Below are 14,111 nucleotides of genomic sequence, written 5' to 3'. Positions count from 1 at the left end.
CAGCATAGATAGCCCTAGCTGGTTTGGCTCAGTGGATACTGAGCAAGAAGGGTCTCGGGTTCGATTCTGATCAAGGGCACATGTCCGGGTTGTGGGCTGCATCCCCAGTAGGGGGCGTGCAGGTTTTATATATGTAAAACCACAGCATAAGTCCATATCCACACAACCTTCGAGGTGTAGGTGCATTCCAGTAGTTTTTATGTACAGACTTTTCTCCCATTTGAGTTTACCAACTGAGTTTCCTGTTGTAGAAAAGAGATTTCATCTCATTCTCTATATATCTTCAGACCCAACCTCAATGCACTCATTCTGTTGCAAGGCCCACAGAAAGGGAGATATGTTTATTCCACAGTATTCATACCAAGTGCCTACCACAGTGCCTGGCTCATAGAAAGTTATCTACTCATCATTATACACTGAGTGAACAAAGAGATAAATGATAACCAAATACTATTTAATTTTTCTTCAAGCCCCTTCATTTTATTGAAATAAAGCATTACTGGTATTTTAAAATCCCTCAAATATTATTATTATTATTATTATTATTATTATTATTTGAATCCTCACTCAAGAATATTTTTTTCATTGATTTTTAGAGAGAATGGAAGCAAGAAGGAGAGACAGAGAGAAACACCGATCGATTGGTTGCCTCCCACATGCCCCCCTGACCAGGGCCGGGAGCCTGCAACCGAGGTACGGCCCTTGACTGGAATCGAACCCGGGACCCTTCAGTTCTCAGACCAACACTCTATCCACTGAGCCAAATCGTCTAGGGCCTCAAATATTATGTTAAAGAATAAGAAGACAGTGACCAATCTGATGTATTTTTAGTCAAATCGACGATGCATATAACCAATAAGTTAACAAACCAAGCAATTAAAAATAGCGGAAAGCTCATTTAAATATCTCCTCTGTTACATATACAATTTAATTTTCAAGAAATAAGAGATCCTACAATGACTGTAGCCTACCCACACTGACCACAGCGGAGACCCCTGCATGCGTGCTCTGGCTGGAATGGAATCTCAGCTCTTACACTTATCAGCCATTTGACCTTGGACATGTCACTTCACACCTCTAACCTTCAAAATAAATCGGTAAAGTAGGATAATAATACCTTGCCAGGATGATAGGGAGATAAGAGAAAATACTTATAAAGGGCCTATCGTAGTGCCCCTAGTTCAAGTGCTTTTTATCCAAGTGCTTGGTTCCTATCATTTAGTAGTAGAAAGGTGGCAGCACCTATTCTAATTATTATAGTCTAAAGCATTAAAATAAAAGCATTAGGTCACTATTCAAAAATGACCTAGTGCAATCCTAAGCTTTTCCTTTCTTAAAGTCACAGCTATACTGTTAGCGATAAAAATAAATCAGTCAACAATACTAAAATGTAAGGGATTAAGCAGCAGCTCCTAAACATTTTGCAGAAGAAAAAAAAAAAGCTACAACCTAATATTCTGTGACATACATTTTTATTTTCCTCGTCTAATTTCACCTGTGGAAGATCATCGTGAGGGGATAAGAGGAGAGAGAACCAATTATTTCCAAAGACTGGTTTCTCTAAATAAAGGCATCTGTTCCATGCCGGCATCTTTCACATGAGAGAAAAATGGGACTCCGAAAGTATCTGCATTCATGACTGATGGGCACACATCTCCCCCCAAAAAAGACAGACAATTGTCCAACTGTAAACATGGTCTGGTTGCTGCTGCTCCTTCTCAGCTGATATCTACCTCGCTTCCTTCCCTCTCTTTCCTCCTTCCCTCCCCCGCTGCAGAAACGTGTAAAAATGCAATAACAGTAACTTTTATAAGTGCAGTGAGAAGTCCTGATAACTTTTCATTTGGCTTTAGTCCAGTGGTTCTCAACCTTCCTAATGCCGCGACCCTTTAATACAGTTCCTCATGTTGTGGTGACCCCCAACCATAAAATTATTTTCGTTGCAACTTCATAACTGTAATGTTGCTACTGTTATGAATCGTAAATATCTGATATGCAGGATGTATTTTCATCGTTACAAATTGAACATAATTAAAGCATAGTGATTAATCACAAAAACAATATGTAATTATATATGTGTTTTCCGATGGTCTTAGGCGACCCCTGTGAAAGGGTTGTTCGACCCCCAAAGGGGTCGTGACCCACAGGTTGAGAACCGCTGTTTCAGTCTATTCCCACCTGCAGTCCATGTGGCTGAGGAGGGGAAAATTCCTAGGTGGGAGGATTTCAAGACTTTCAGGAGAACAGCAGGGAGCCCTGGAACAGAGAAGCTGGGAATAAAAAAATCTAGGTTCAGAGCTTGCCCCCTACTCACCCCCACCCCAACACACACACTGGTACAGGGTGACCTTAGGCAACTGAAGGATCCTCTAGGGGTGATTTACAAAATGACCTCATTCCCAGGTGAGTATTAAGTAAGACAATATGTGCGCCTCCATGAAGGCCTCGAATGTGCCCTCTCCCTACACATCTGTCTGAACTGCAGGCCGCTGCCCTTCTGAAATCAGCTCTTCAAATGGAAATGCTAACAGTGAGACCATATACCCACTCTGCTTCCTGAATCACAGGACCTAGGGGTGAAATGGCCTGTCAGGCTGTCCACGGCCAGCCCTGGTTTGAAGACTAGTGCATCAGACAGCAGAGCACGTGGGACTCCCACACAGGGTCCAAAAAGCCAAGGCTGGGTGGGGAAGGAGTGGAGACAGGGGGTAGAGGACAGTGCTGGAGGGGCAGTGCTCACCTGGGGAGGTGCCCAGAAAACAGATCTGTCTGTCAAAGAGGGAAGGGAAGGGGTGACCTGGAGGCCTTTGGCAGAGGAAAAACTGGGAGCCACAAAGCTGATGTTTAGTCTCATTGGGTCCCTGATCAAAGGGACAGTGCCAACTCATAAATGTGTCCAAGGCACACAATATTTTGCTTACAATTTTCAGGGAGATCATACTTTACAAAGTCTCACCTGCACACTTCAGGGCAAAAAAATAAATACACAGAACTAGTTAAGATGTGCATTTATGATGTTGCAAGTGAACTGACTGCCTCGCAGTGTGCCCAGGGCTAATTCTGTCCATGGGGGTGTTTTTTGTTTGTTTGTTTGGGTTGCTGAAAGGTACATGCCAAAATATGACAGCAATACATTGTATATTCTATAAGAGAAAACACAGACAGGGGGCCAAGGTGGAAAGAGACTGAAAAAGAAACACGTTCTTGGAAGCAAATTTTCATGTTCATCTTAGCCATGGAAGATTTCAGAACAGTACGAGGTAAACAACTTGAGTTCAAGGCAGGAGCGATCAACAAATATTTTTAACAACATCAACTAGTACCCCAATTGTTCTAGACTCCTACAAACCAGAAGAGAAGTCTGAATCATATGGGTGGTAGCAAACGTCGGATGCAATAAGTCCTATTTGATAAGTCCTGTTTCTGAGGAAGAGAGGTCATGAAGGCTTCAGAGAGTAGTTTCATTATAGACTTGGGGGAGGATGTAGTGGGACCCCTTCAGGAAAGGGTCTTAATTAAGGCTGAGGTGAGAAAACTCTGGCAAATGGGCAGTGTTGTCTATCTTGAACATCTCTATGTCCCCAGACTCTGCATTAAGTATTTGCTGAATGAAGGGAATGGAGGATAATTCCAAAGAGGCCACGTGGGACACTGATAACAAGCAAGTAAGTCTTGACTGAAAGTTACGCTTCACACGTATCTCGTGGGATCCTCAGGACAACCTTAGGAAGTCATGTCATTACCACCCAGATGAGGATTCTTTCCAGGTGAAGCAGGAGAGGGGAGGAGGAGATACGACAGGTCGTAAAGCACTTGGGTGCTGGGTCTTTCCACCACTCCACTCCACTCCTCTGGCAGTTAATAGAGTAATAGAGCAACATTGTCCCTTCCCCCCAACCCCCTCCTGTGCCCAGGAGGGCAGAACCCGCCCTTCGCAGGCTGATGCCGCAGTCTCCCGCCTTACAGTAAGTGAAACAGGTACCAGACGCACAAAAAGACTCAAGAGGACCAAGAGACGTAAACAAAAACTCTCCTTACAATCATTCAGGCCTGGGCCCCACTTTCTTCTGCCAAAGAAACTACCACTGTCAACTTCTTGGACATGCCACCACAAGTTGTTCTTTTTAGCGGCCTATGATTAATTTTTATCAAGCACCATTGACAACAGAAAAACATAAGTCTCCCAAAAATGAAATTCTGTTGCAAAGGGTAAAAATGCCTTCCTTTTTACGGCAGAGTAGGATTCCGTTGTGTAAAATGAGCCAGTCAGAGAAAGACCAGAACTATATGATCTCACGCATATGTGGAATTTAATGAACAAATTGAACCACCAAGCAAAACAAAGACAGTCTCATAGAGAACAGGCGGACAGCTTGGGGTGGGGGGTGGGGGATGCTGGGGGACATTGAGAAAAAAATTTTAAAAAGAGAGAGAACTCATGGACATGAGCAACAGTTTGGTGATTCTTGGGGGGTGGAGGGGATGAATGGAGGCAGAAGAGGGCAGAGAGGGGATAAATGATGATGGGTTAATTAACTTAAAAATTCAATTCTGACAGATTTTATAACAAAACCACAAATGGGAACCTAAAGAGACTTTGCTTGGGGTGATGGGCACATGACCCAGTGTTCAGATGATGTTTTATTGAGTCGTACACTTGAAATCTGTATGGGTTTATGAACCAATGTTGCCCCAATAAATTCAGTTAAAAATATTTTTTAAAATATTGGATCACAGCCCTAGCCGGTTTGACTCAGTGGAAAGAGCATCAGCCTGTAGACTGAAGGGTCCCAGGTTTGATTCTGGTCAAGAGCACATGCCCAGATTGTGGGCTTGATCCCCAGTAGGGGGCATGCAGGAGGCAGCTGATCCATGATTCTCTTTCATCATTGATGTTTATCTCTCTCTCTCTGTCCCTCCTCCCTTCCTCTCTGAAATCAATAAAAATATATTTTAAAAAAATACTGGATCACAAAAATAAATAAATAAAATATGTTTAACAGTTAGGCTGCCCACAACCCCACTACAATAACTTTGCCTTGATAAATCCTACCTGTCTCAAGACAAGCTTAAATCCCAACTCCCTCCAGCCTCTAAAATTTCATTTACTGTATAATTTAACTGGTAAGTAATCAAACCCTATGATCATGTGTAGATATTTAATTTGTCCTGCGTGGGTTTACCATTCAGTGGGAACTTAGCCCACTACCTGCTCGGTGTCTCCATCTAAAATACGGCTTTACATATAGTAGGAATTCATTGAACATTTATTAATTTGCTAAAGGTTTTCAGCCAAGACTAAAAATTTCAATTTTCTTTCAGATACTCTAAAAGGTGTCATTATCAGGGCTACCCAAAATGCAAGATGTACTATGCCTTTCTTTAAAAATATTCAAATTAAGCTTAGTGATTTGCTTATTTTATTGTCCTTCATTTATATTTTTCCTTTGATGTTTAATATCTGCTCCCTCTAGCCAACTCAAAGCTTGACTTGGACATGACAATGGAGATGGATCACATTTACTTTCCATTTAGACCTGAACCGACCTACCTACCCTTATTTAAACAAAGGGATAAGAATTCACTGTTCACACGTGTTTCCCACCAAAGGTCAAAACCATGAGTCTTGTTTCTAAATAAATCTGGCTAGAGATGAGAATGAAAATATGTAACAGGTAGGCAAAGGGGTGGGTAGTAAAGAAGACTTGTCTGACACACGATAAAGGTTAGCCAATCCTAACACTCACTTAAAAAGGACACTTTCACAGGAAAGGTTTACTATGTCAGTCTGATAAACACCACAGTTCCAGTCCCACTATCATCTGCTGTTCTTCCCAGCTGTGTTTGCTCATCACTGTGTACATAACATATGCATAGATTCAGAAAATAAACTAGCAGTCTTCCCTAACCTGCTTTGCGGCTCACATCTTCCTATATCCTGAGGTTAGGGAAGGGAGCATAGTACATCTTGTTTTAACCAAACAGATCAACCAACTTCCTCAGATTTTGTATTTAAAGCACAACTTACATCCTGCTTACAACATCCACTGGGGGATGACTTCCCAATCTTTGATATTCTGCTTGCCAAATCTAATGTGCATTTGAAATGCTCTCTGCAAACGCTGCTAACTCCCTGCACTACGACTTTCTGTCAGCATTTGCTGGTACCATTATCTCCCTACTTTTTCAAAATCTTTCTGAGCTCTTACCTGGTCACCAGGTGCACGAGGTGCAATAGAAGGGACCTCTGAAATACTCTCTGTGACAGCACCTTACAGCTGCCTTTCCCTCCTGGTGCTCAAACGGACTTGGCCACCTCTAGCTGACCACTGTTCTGGCAAGACTGCCTCTTATTTTTAGTGGCCCCTGGCTGTTGAGCTTCCTTAGACAACCTGCCATTACATCTCAGGGTAATATTTTCTCTAATGCAATAGTCAATCCAGTCAACTCAGGTACCAACTAAAAGCTCACCACGTAACTATTTGAAGTCATTCTCCTTTATGGCAAACAAGTTCCATGTGGCCTCCCACCGAACTTTGAATGCCAACGAGAAAATATTCTACAACCCATGAAGCAACAGTGATTCTTGTGGCTGTCATTTCTAAATGACAGATGAAAATAACTTTAAGTGTAGATATTCCTAAAGAACAGGAGAAGTTTCTTTTGTTGTTGTTAATAGTCAACTGAGGATATTTTTCCATTAATTTTTAGGGAAAGGGGAAGAAAGAGGGAATGACAGAGAAATATCGATGTGAGAGAAACACATACACACATCGATTGGTTGCCTCCTGCATGAGCCCTGACCAGGGCCAGGGAGGAGCCTGCAACCAAGGTAGGTGCCCTTGACCAGAATCGAACCTGGATCCTTTGGTCTGCAGGCTGACACTCTACCTGCTGAGCCAAACCAGCTAGGGCAAAAACAGTACATGTTTCTACTGCCATCCTGATGGTGACAAAGTGCTCAACTTGATCAAATCACAAATATAAGAATGCAAAAGCTCCTAAATTGCAAAGAAATTCAGCCCACGTTCATTTTTTTTAAAATTCACAAATTAGGATTAAAATTCTAATAATGTCTATATTTTTTACAAACTAAAGAAAAGTACAAAATCAAAGTGTTATTGGTAATAACTGGGCTTTTAACTCTTTTTAGAAGCGTTGGAAGACTTTCTTCAGACAATGCAAGAGGGCAATTTTCCAGTCTTTCTTATTTAAGAACTGATTCTTAGCCAAATGATAATGTTCCTTATTCATTTAAATAAATTGTTACTTACCAGATTCTCTCAAAAAAATGATTTAAAGAGGTAATTTTCTAAATATCCAAGTGAAGTGACTTAAGTCCAAACCGTGAGACTGTGGGGTACGGTGAATGTATGATAAGCACAACCCATCACCACCATTCTTTAGCCCAACCCATTACACCTGCCCCCACGCACCAAATTCATCTTATCCAGCAACTATGAAGGAAAAGCATAAAAGTTATTTTATTGAGAAAAACCTAAAATCTTTTGCTCCTTCTCATTGCATAAACAGGTTCATTCTTCCAGCACTCACCTCTGAAAAAGGTACAGTAACAAGCTAAACTTTCAGACAATCATCTAAGGTCCAGGATGGCTACGGAAAAAATGGCTCCCTACTCCCAATGCCATTCTTTACAAAGGAGAGCAGTAGAAAGACAGCAATGTTCTACACTGATTTCATTTCCCAGTTATATGGAGACTAGTAGTGTCCCCCCAACTAAGAATTAAAAATATAAATAAGGCCCTAGCCGCTTTGGCTCCGTGGATAGAACGTCAGCCTGCGGACTGAAGGGTCCCATGTTCGATTCTGGTCAAGGGCACATGCCCGGGTTGAGGCCCTATCCCCAGTAGGGGGCATGCAGGAGGCAGCCAGTCAATGACTCTCTCTCATCATTGATGTTTCTATATCTCTCTCCCTCTCCCTTCCTCTCTGAAGTCAATAAAAATATATTTTAAAATAATATATATGTGGATTTATTTTCATTCGCCTAACCATGGGAAATTTCTGAAAGCCTACTCCGTATCCTATATAGGCTCATACATATTAACGTTGAGAAGCCTATTAATCACTGAGTCTGCCCATCATTTCACTACTGAAGAGGGAAGCTGAGGGCTAGAATGCACCTCTGGCCACACAGCGAAAGTCAGTGACTAAACTGCAAAGGGAACCCCAGTTCACCTATTAGTCAGAGAAAGGCACACATACCAGGTCCATCTTTCTGTAACACAAAGAGTGTTTGATACTATACGTATAACTACAGTTACAAACTCAAAATGGTATAGAATCCCTCTCCTTCTATCTTGAAAAGTGACCAAGAAGTTGGACCTAGCTAATTGGGTGATGCTGAAATCAAGACAAGCTTGTGGTCCTGGGACACTGGGCAGAAGACGGGTCCATGGTGCTGAATGACAGATCAAGAAAGGAAACAAACTCATTCCTCATAGATTCAGTGAAGTGTGGGAAGGTGGTATTTGACAAGGGAACAGAACTTAGTAATGGAAAAACCTGAGATTAGGAAATATGGAGGGACACAAATTGGCATACACGTGGGGGTATCCAACGATATCTATCAGCTAGTAGCCAAGTCTGTTTCCTAGGTTGGGGGTGAGGGCATAGGTAGAGAAAACAACGGATGTATAGACATCATAGCTGTTAAGGAGAATATTCAACCAGGTATTCAAAGAACAAGAAATTTGGGAACAAAGTAGGTAATCAATTTTGGGAACACACGAAAACTGCAGTTCTCCATGGGGGCAAAAAGGTCAGGTCCGAAGAGCAACTACAGCCAGTCTTGGAGTGAGGGCTGGAGCTCTCTGAAATAAAGAGAGTGAACTGCTGGTTAAGCATTTACTTAAAATCAGTGATGACCTGGTTGCGGGGTGGGGGAGTTGGGGGGTAACTCCAGCCTCATAGTAGGTCTCTAATATTTGGCAGTTCTTTTCTCTCCCAAGACCAACAATTAGGTGGCAGCCCTTGAAAGCCTGGAGCACACTCAGAAGTAGTATGTGCCCCAGGCGATAAAAGATTAATGAAGCTAGTCAATCACATTACCTAAGGCACTCAGAAATGCCTAGATTGTTAGACAAATAATGGGAAAACTTTATATTCACACCCTTTCTCCAGGTTCAACAAGATTCATATTCTAAAGGCCCCATTCACCCAAATACTAACTTTCCCTTCGATATCTTGACCAAAATGAAATTACAAAAACAAATGCTTGCTTCATTTCTTCTTGAGTTACATTACACAGGTCATCACGCCCTAGCAGGCTTGGTTCAGAGCGTCAGCCTGCGGACCAAAGGGTCCCAAGTTGGATTCCGGTCAAGGGCATGTACCTCTGTTGCAGGCTCCTCCCCGGCCAGGCACATGCAGGGGGCAACAAATCGATGTGTTTCTCTCACATCAATATTTCTCTCTGTCTTGCCCTCTCTTCCACTCTCTCTAAAAATCAATGGGAAAATATCCTCTGGTGAGGATAAAAAAACAAACAAACATTATACAGGTAATCTCAATTAGAACTATCAAAGAAGGGGGACATTAACAAAGTAGGTCTCTGAATCAGAGCCTGGACATCACGTCATGAGGTGTGAACATTCTGAAGAGTCCCCAGAAGTTCTCCCCTGTGGACACTATCTGAGGTCCTAAGGCTTCAACACTGAGCATGGCTCCAGCACAAACCACTCATTAGAGGAGACACCAAATGATGGGGCTGTGCCTGTGAAATACACTTCCTGACACTGACACATGACTCGGCACCATTTCTTCAGGGTGGCAAAGTCCTTGGGGCTTTTCCAGGGAACATAGCCACATGGCGACCCAGGTCAGTGAAAGATGTGTTAGCGCAATATGCCACAATGTGGCTTCAAATCTGAAATTCCTTCAAAGCATTATTCTTTGGTTAGCTACCTAGATGTCATCGCAAGAACACACTCCATACAGAGTGGGGCAAAAGTAGGTGTACAGCTGTTCCTATGGAAAATTAGACAATAATTAATCAATAATAATATAAGAATAAACTTTTTCATGTAAACCAACTTTTGCCCCACCCTGTATTGTTCTTTAAACTACCACTTCTTCTGAAGAAGCACTGCATATGTTAATCCAGTATGCTAATGTGTCACATTGTCTGTCATCCCCTTAGCCCAGTGGTTAGGATGTATTTTCATTGTTACAAATTGAACATAATTAAAGCATAGTGATTAATCACAAAAACAATATGTAATTATATATGTGTTTTCCGATGGTCTTAGGCGACCCCTGTGAAAGGGTTGTTCGACCCCCAAAGGGGTCGCGACCCATAGGTTCGCGACCCACAGGTTGAGAACCGCTGCCTTAGCCCATTCTGCAGATATTCTGAGTTTATTTATCTGTGTAGGGAGTGTCTGGAAATTCCAAGTGTGAAGCCACAAACTACATAGCCTCTAGCTCAGCGGTTCTCAACCTGTGGGTCGCGACCCCTTTGGGGGTCGAACAACCCTTTCACAGGGGTCGCCTAAGACCATCGGAAAACACATATATAATTACATATTGTTTTTGTGATTAGTCACTATGCTTTAATTATGTTCAATTTGTAACAATGAAAATACATCCTGCATATCAGATATTTACATGACGATTCATAACAGTAGCAACATTACAGTGATGAAGCAGCAACGAAAATAATTTTATGGTTGGGGGGTCACCACAACATGAGGAACTGTATTAAAGGGTCTCGGCATTAGGAAGGTTGAGAACCACTGCTCTAGCTGATCCTACGCAGTGATCACATCTCACCCTGGACAAATTACTATAAACACAGGTCAGCCCAACTGCAATTGTGGATGCAGTTAATATTGAACCTGATCCAAATTTTATCAGTCTTCTGGCCTCAATTCTCTATGCCCAGCTTCAAATGGATTGCACTGCCATTCTCATTACAGGGATGCAGTATTATTTTTACTGATTATTTAAGATGTGTTAGAGTTTTCTTCCTCATTAATTCTGGATGATTTAAAAAAGAACATGTCTTTTCTAGAAATGTCACCAGTGAAATGCATCTAATTTCTTCTCTAATGTGGTATTTTCCCTGTCCATAAAACTTATTTGATTAGCAGTGCCATAGAAGCTAAAGCTTTTGTATGCAGGCACTCAAGCATAATTTAATCATTTTATTTAAGCATGAAAAATATTATTCTGAAAGCTCAGTTAGGTAAAAAAAAAATCTCTGATTCGTTTAAACTTACACTTACAGGTATATTAAAGGTGAAATAAATCACAAGATGCTCAGTATGCAAAGGAACAGTGTTAACTTTGTTACAATAGTCAGCAGCAAGTTAAAAAACGTGTTATTAGAAAACGTAAGGAATAACTATCTCATTTTAAATAACTGTATTTAAACAGGCTTTTTAAAAATAAATTTTGATTTGTATGAAACCCCTTTTATAATACCCGATTTTCACCTATGGAAACCACTTTCACAGTCAAACAAGATGAGGTTCTAATTACACAATACCATTTATCTGCTGAGGATAAAAGTGCCAACAAATGAAAATGCACATTAGGCAAGAGATTGTCAAAAAAGAAAATTGTCTTTTTTTTTCTTTTCTCTTTTTTGTTTTTTGTTTTGTTGTGTGTGGTTTTTCGTGTGTTTTTTTTTTTTTAATAACCCACTCACTAACAAAAGACTGCAGTGGCTTCCAAATTATAGGTTGTTATTTTTAGTGGAAGTAGTTCAATATTCATATTGGAGCAGATGTAGCAGTTTAACAAAACAGCTCTTCAAATCCTGCACAAATTGAAAACAGGAAAACTGATTGCATTTTCTCTTATCACTTTCCTTTTCTGAATTGACACTTTTGGCCTTCTGAAAATTTACACATGGCTTTCATCTCAAAAGCACCTGCTGATCAAATAGAAACCTAACATTTTCATGAAAATGGTATAAAGGACTAGTTTTGTTCTAACCGCTGTAAAGGGCATCGGTTGCCTACTTGATGGCAAAAATTGCCGTGTATAAGGCCTGTGAGTAACAGCTTTATATTTCCATTGCGGTTTCAAAAAATATGTTATGTCTTTTTTGAGGTTTTTGCATATTCACTTTTTGTACAATTCACATTTCTTTGACTCAATGTCTGCCTAATACTTTGTTTTCTTATGCAGAGCCTCAGTAAGCAGAGTGTATAAAAGAGTAGATTACACTAAGAAAATAAGGAATACTTCGAATTTATTTTCCCTGCCTCTGCTTCAAATATGCATATATTTATCTTTACACATGACTGCCTCTGCATGCAGGTTGGAGCAAAAGTAGGTGTATAGTTGTGGGTATGTGGAACACAGAGTTCACTCGTGTAATATTATTAATGAATTATTGCATTATTTTCCATAAGGACTGTAACCCTACTTTTGCCCCATTTCCACCCACCAAAAGCAAACAGGAAGCAAGCAATCAAGTCAGTTCCTCTTTTGGAAGGAGCCTTACACAGTCTTGTATCAGACAGAGATTTGGCAGGTTCTGGGATGTCTGGCCGTCCTGGACTTGGACCCACACACACACTGGTACACGTCACCCACACACACACTGGTACACATCTCCATGATGTGACCGACCACTGTACATACCCCCAGAGAAAGTAAAGGCCGATCTTGAAAATGGTTATTATACGGAAAATATGCAAGATTGGTATCTAGGCTGCTTCTGAGATTTTTAAATAAAAGGGCTCCACACATTTCTCTGCGACACCCAGTTCTGGGTGACATTGAAGATGCTCCAACAACGTGCTCTCTCTCTTGGTCTCTCAGCCCACAGAGCTCTACCCCTTCGGAGAGATTCCAGGCTGTCCCTTCGGATTCTGCCTGGGGGACAAGGTAACCTGAAGGCAGAAGTGGCACACGGTAATGTATGTGCCACTCTGGCCAGTTGGTCTGTGAATCGCAGCGTTGCAGCATGCTCACTGAGGCAACAACAAACCTGAAATGTCAATATGTTCAGTCAATGGAAGTGAAATAATGGGGCTCTATTGTCTTACCCAAAGGATTGTGCTGTCAACAAGAAAACATGCCCCCTAGCTTTAAACAAATTGTAATTAGGCTTTTAGAGACTGGATTGCATTTATCTAGGAAAACACCTATCTTGACAAGGGGTAAGAGGCAAAACAATCATTTTTTTTTCCCCCACGTTCACCCATTTCGAGGACCTTCCAAAGTTGCTATTACAGTTTTAGGAAACACACTCATGAATCAATAAAACATTTTGTATTCTCCTTTTTAAAAACTAACTCCAAGGGAAAATGTCCAGGGTTCAAATCCAAAGTCCCAGTCTACCTAACAGGCTCCGAGTGACTTTTTTCTCTAGACCAAGTGGAAACCGCACTAGAAAATCAACTAACGTCATATTAAAAGTGGGCTTTGTTAGCTTTTCTCGCTCACTCGAGTACGTTAGCATCGACTCATCACTCTTTCAAACCAAGTCACATAAAATCAGACACAAATGATCAATTCCCAAAGCCTGCACCTTTTTTTCCTCAGTTTGCCAATCCTCCAAATAAGGGGTAAATGAAACTCCTGTTAAAATAAGGGGGGAGGAGGGGAGGTTGCTGAGAAAGCAGGGGGCGGAGGGGAAGAGGAAATCAGACATTTAAGTCATTCAAATCCTGCCCAAGTTCTCTGGCCCTCCCTGGCCCTAGAAGACGGTCTCCCCTTAAAATAAAAAATGAACTAATCAAGTTGTTAAGAAGCTTTTTCTCTCCCCTCTTCATCTAAAGGCTTCGGTGTCCAGCCAATAAATAAGCCATTGTTCCCCCTTTTATAGAGTCTCTTTAAAGCTATTCAGGCTGGCGAACCTAAACCCAATTCAAGATAAGGCTCTCTGGTAATCTCACCTCAGCGTGTCCAGTCGGGATAGCAGAGGTGATGGGAGATAGCGGCCAGGCCAGGGCTGATGTCTCCTCGTCACCCATACAACAAAAGGCAGATTTCTCTTTCTCCCTCTGCTAATCTTGAAATGTAAATTCTCTCTGCCAGCTAAGAGGAGCGACAGATAACATGTTACATCTTCACTTCTCCTGGTCTTATCGACTTCTGAATCATTAGGAAAGGGAGCGAGGGAAAGAGAA

The 14,111-nt window shown here is 41.4% G+C and overlaps 1 protein-coding gene across 1 annotated transcript in view; it reads right to left on the bottom strand.

Moving 5' to 3' along the window:
- RUNX1T1 (runt-related transcription factor 1; translocated to, 1 (cyclin D-related)) overlaps positions 1–14,076 on the bottom strand; it is a 146,583-nt gene extending 132,507 nt beyond the window's left edge. The window contains exon 1 of the mRNA XM_014539967.1: positions 13,878–14,076. The gene's annotated coding sequence lies outside the window, so the exon portion shown is untranslated. The remainder of the gene's footprint in view (positions 1–13,877) is intronic.
- Between the last annotated feature and the right edge of the window lie 35 nt (positions 14,077–14,111).

Source organism: Myotis brandtii, unplaced genomic scaffold (assembly GCF_000412655.1).
Source record: "Myotis brandtii unplaced genomic scaffold, ASM41265v1 scaffold232, whole genome shotgun sequence".
NCBI classification, from domain to species: domain Eukaryota; kingdom Metazoa; phylum Chordata; class Mammalia; order Chiroptera; family Vespertilionidae; genus Myotis; species Myotis brandtii.
This window is presented reverse-complemented; position numbering and strand designations above follow the sequence as displayed.